Below are 5,105 nucleotides of genomic sequence, written 5' to 3'. Positions count from 1 at the left end.
ACTTTGGCTTCTGTTATGAAGAAGTGCATCTTGGATTATAAAATTAAAATTTTAAAAATTAAAGCCACTGCTCTAGATTCATTTATAATATAATACCCAGAGTGGTTGAATGCACTCATCAAAATTAGAGGACATTTGGAAAATTTCCACATCGTATTCAGTGTTATATATCACCAGGCATGAGCAGACACAAGGGAAATCCAGAGCACTTTAGAGAGAAGTTTTCCTGTGTAGGACCAGGTAAAGAGCTTGCAAGTCGTCTCCAATCTAAATTACCATCCTAGAGACTTCATAATTTACAAAGCACTTTCACAAACTTCATCTTATTTGAGGCTCTTATTCAGCCTTTGTAGTAGGCAAGACAGGAAGGCGACAGCATCTGAGACAGGTTTCAGTGATCCATCTAGTTTAGTCAGGAGTCCAGCCAGCAGCTGGGAGAAAGGATCTAGCCCCACAGCCCCAGGGAGAAAATTGGCAAGGTTGAAAAACCATGTGTGGGTCCTAGCCAAGTAAACTGGGGTTCAGGGCAGAACTCCAGTTTCAGGAGGGAGAATGGAAAAGATGAAGAGGAACTGGGACAAAAGCCCAGATATTAAACAAGGCACACAGGTGGCCAGGCCCATCCACAGCATACTGCTGGATTCTAAGCTCATACTTGCAGAATTCCAGAGCCCACAACTGGCTTTTCAAGAAGCAGCAGCAGAATATCATGTGGATAAGGGGCAGGATGGAGAAGATCTCAAGAACTGATGAAGGCATGAAGAGACCAGTGTGGAACGGCAAGTTAATTCATCTGTCTGGCATGAGTAGGGCGGGCTGCCAAATTAAACACAGGATGCCCCACTGAAACCTGGATTTCAGATAGACAATGAATATTTTCACATAAGTGTGTCTTTTGCAATATTGGAGACACATTTATACCAAAAATTGTTGTTTATCTGAAATTTAAATTTAACTTGGCAGACGGTATTTTTATTTACTACATCTGGTACCCCTACATGTGGGTCTTAGAGAGGATGAGGCTAGAAGGCTTGACGGAACAAGATCTTAAAGAATTGTGTGCCATGCTTGGCGGATAATAGGAGGCCAAGAAAAATTTTCAGCATGGGAATAATATAATTGGATTTATATTTTAGAATCACCATTATAGTAGTCCTTTGAATAACAAAATAGTTCAGAAAGATAGGAACTGAGAGACCAGAAAGCTGTTTAAATAGCCTGGGTTTGAGAACTGAAAATAACTTTGCTCACTTCACAATTCTCCCTAACGCTAGCGAGATTTCCAGGTTTTCATGGACTACAGAGACCAATGTATTCTTTCAAGAGCTACTCTTTGTTTCAAGGAATAAAAAACACCTTTCGAAGTGGGGAAGGGAATATATATTTCATTGTTCTCAAACCCTGTATCTGTCACATCCTTCTTGAGGAGGCTGGAAAGATATGTATATATATATATCAGTCTCCCACTAGTTAGCTCATGTCTTGCTCACCATTGATTATCCCATAGGTAATCAATAAACACTTGTTGGATGACTTTCTTAAGGGCAAAGTCTATCTTCACCATATTTGTTTCTTTAGCATCTGACCCAAGGCTGGGAATAAGTTTCTCAGAAAATAGTTCTTGATTAGAGTGATCTAATTAATTAACAACCTGAAGTGCTTCCTATTAACTACATTTGTCTAACATTACTTCAAAGGTACAACCTGGCATATTTTTCACATGAATGCAAAAGAAGACTGCCTTTTCTACTGGACCAGAAAGCTTTTCAAAATCTGCAGAAAGCTTTTCAAAATCTGATGCTGATTAGATGGAGTTTTAAATGTAATCTTCCTCATTTATGTGAAGATGTGTGGAGTTTTCTTTTGAGATGTTTTTGTCTTGGGTTTTTGTTTTTGCTTTTTGGCATCTTCCTAACTGCTTCCACAAGTATTGTCATTGCCTGGATATTAATAAATTAGATCTTAATTAAATATTTCTCAGGTAGATCATCATCAAGTGGTATGAACCAAGTATTTGTCTTCAGTTCTCCAGTATCAGGATAGTTACTGGCATACGGATCTTTTCCAAGGCTGACGTGTGAACCTGAAAGCGGGCTTATTTACCTTCATAGTCAGAGGACTTTCATCAATAGCAGGTTTGTTGAAGGGCCAAGAGCAAGAAGCCAAAAGGGATGGAATAATTCTAAAAAGTGTATCGGGTAAATACAAATACAATAACAAAATTATTACAGATACTTGTTATTAAAAATTCTGTTCCAAGTACCATGTGAGGTCTTTGCATATATTACAATTTGATTAAATTTTAATCTTAAAACTCCTCTTTGAGGTAGGTGTTGTAATTGTCATTTTATATGTAAACAAATAGAGAATCAAAACTGATGAATAATTTACCCAGGATGACACAGTTAATAGATTGGCAGAGCTGAGATTAGTACCCGATTCCAAAGTTCATCTCACAAACCAAGAACTGCCATTTTTCAAGTGTGTATTTAGAGAAATGAAAGAAAATTGTTGGAGTGCCTATAAGAGCTCTCTTTAATCAGCAGCTATGTAGTTATCCCAGAGGATTTAAGTTTGATGAAGAGTATAGTGATGTGAGCATATGGATATGGAAGACAAGAGATATAGAGGTATTTCTTATGTTTTTGAGCTGTGCTCCTTTTTCCTCTGTTTAACTTTGTATTTAAGTGAGCATGTGCCTTTACATGTAATTAGGCTTTACCTTCACCTTGCTAGAAGTTGATACTGTTGCCCTTAAAATTATTATCATACATATTATCTGGGATGAAACATATAAACTTTATTATTTTTTAAAACTTTTTATTTTGTATTGGGGTATACCCAATGAAGGGATTCCCAGGTGACCCAGTATGTAAAGAATCCACCTGAGACATAGGTTAAATCCCTAGGTGGGGGAGATCTCCTGGAAGAGGAAATGGTAACCTACTCCAGTATTCTTGCATGGAGAATGCCATGGACAGAGGAGCCTGGCAGATACAGTCTATGGCACCACAAAGAGTTGATCACAACTGAGCACACAGGCACACATAGGTGATAAACAATGTTGTGACAGTTTCAGGTGAACAGCAAAGGGACTCAGCCATACATATACCCGTATCCATCCTCCCCCAAACTTTCCTCCCATTCAGGCTACTACATAACATTGAGCAGTTTCATGTGCTATACAGTAGGCCTTTGTTGGTTAGCCATTCTAAATACAGAAGCACCCATTGAAACACACGAACTTTAGCTGTTACAGTCAGTAATACCAACTTCTCTGTCTTGTCCAGATGAACACGTGCAGTTCATATTCAGATATGCAAAGGAACCTCATCAGTCTAGATTCGTCTGAGCTCCGTTGTGACAGTCTGGACCTTCCTGCAAGCTGTAAGTATAATTACATACACTAACTATTCTCCAATCCTTTAAAGTTGCAAATATACACTTTTTGTCCAGGTACTGACATCTTTGAGCAGCCCTCTTCAGTGTGCTCAACCCAGCCTCTTCACTTAGTTCACTGGGTTCCAGGAAGAATCAGAGTCTCATAAAGAATGCTGCCTCTGATCATTTAATTCCAGGCTGAGCACGGTAAAATCAGTTTGAACTTCACCAACATTTGCAGTCTATGAAAGCAAAATTCAAAGTGTTGGCATAATTAACTGTATTAATTGGATAGAATCTGACGATGAGGAACCAAATATGTTAAAAAGAGGGGAGATAAGAGTTGATTTTTTTTTTTTAATTGAGGGCTTCCCTGGTGACTCAGTGGTAATGAGCATGCCTGCCAATACAGGTACAATCCCTGATCTGAGAAGATCGCAAATGCCTCGGAGCACCTAAACCCCTGTACCGCAAGTATTGAGCCCTTCTCTGGAGCCTGGGAGCCACAACTACTGAGCCCACATGCAGCAGCTACTGAAGTCCCAGGGCCGTAGAGCCCCATGGCTCTGCAATGAGAAGCCAGCACACCACAACTAGAGAGAAGTCCCCGTTTGCCACACCTAGAGGACAGCTTCCGCAGCAAAGAGAACCAGTGCAGCCAAATAAATAAATTATTTTTTTAAATAACTAAATTAAAAAATTTAGATAGCAAATGATTTGCTTGCCCAAAAATGGTCCGTGGAGGTGTAAGCATCAAAAAGCACCTCCAGTGTTCTGCTTTCACCAAAAACACGGAAGGAATTTCCTAGAAATGGTCAGGATGTAATTATGGAAAAAATCCTCTTCAGACCTTTATATGCTCAATCATTGCCAGACAGGGTGCTAAACATGGGAGATATAATAGGAGCATGGTCCTGACCCTCTTGCTCAGAGAAGTACATCAGCTGTCCTGTACAGTAAATGTGAAAGGAATCACGAAATAAATATAAAAAGGACACAGTGGGTGCCCAAAGGAGTGGTCATCTCTGTGATTCTAATAAAGTGAGTTCATAGCAATCATGTAAGGTTGTTCAGTGAGATAGCAAACTCTCCCATGAAAAGGTGAAGCAGAACCTGAATGAACAGATAAACAGGAGTCAAGGAACAAGAAAAGGGGTTTTGAAGAAGCAATCAGTTCACAGCAGTCCTAAGACGTGAATGATCTGGTAAGTGTTCTCCATCTTTAATATCTAGGATACGAATTTCACAAAGCAGAACTGCTGCTCTACGTCGTCAACTCCCCCCTCCCCCACTCTCCGTCGCCACCCCCCTAACAGATACATCAGGTGAGCAGGGCTCAATTATTCGAATTAAATGTGTGACCTGGAGCAACTCCCGTCACTACTCAGAGCCTCAGTGTCTTTGCCTGAGAAGTGAGGAACCCTGTCCGCTCTAGTCCATTTCTGCTCTGAATTGAGAACAGTACAAGAAACCAGAAAGGAAAACTCCAGAGAAACAAAAGTGAAAGTGCCCAAAGGAAATACAATAGTAAACAAAAGCACAAAATTCTCTATCTCACTGAAAAATGTGGCAGAGTTCCAAAACACTTTTTTTCAGCAGCCCGTGAACACGAGACTTGGGAGAGAATGAACTATCACGCCCTCTGAATGTGAATGACATGAGTGTAACGCGATTCCACCTTGCTCCATGCAACCGTCTTCTTAAACAATGCTCCGTGACCCCGA

General features: G+C 40.1%; 1 long non-coding RNA gene across 1 annotated transcript; it reads left to right on the top strand.

The window, feature by feature from the left end:
* Window positions 1-2,380: 2,380 nt before the first annotated feature.
* LOC104996141 lies at window positions 2,381-5,099 on the top strand. Its single transcript, XR_826136.1, has 3 exons — window positions 2,381-2,630; window positions 3,291-3,387; window positions 3,794-5,099. It is a non-coding gene; the product is annotated as an uncharacterized LOC104996141 (long non-coding RNA).
* Window positions 5,100-5,105: the final 6 nt, after the last annotated feature.

Source organism: Bison bison, unplaced genomic scaffold (genome assembly GCF_000754665.1).
Source record: "Bison bison bison isolate TAMUID 2011002044 unplaced genomic scaffold, Bison_UMD1.0 scf7180017864290, whole genome shotgun sequence".
Lineage (NCBI taxonomy): Eukaryota > Metazoa > Chordata > Mammalia > Artiodactyla > Bovidae > Bison > Bison bison.
This window is presented reverse-complemented; position numbering and strand designations above follow the sequence as displayed.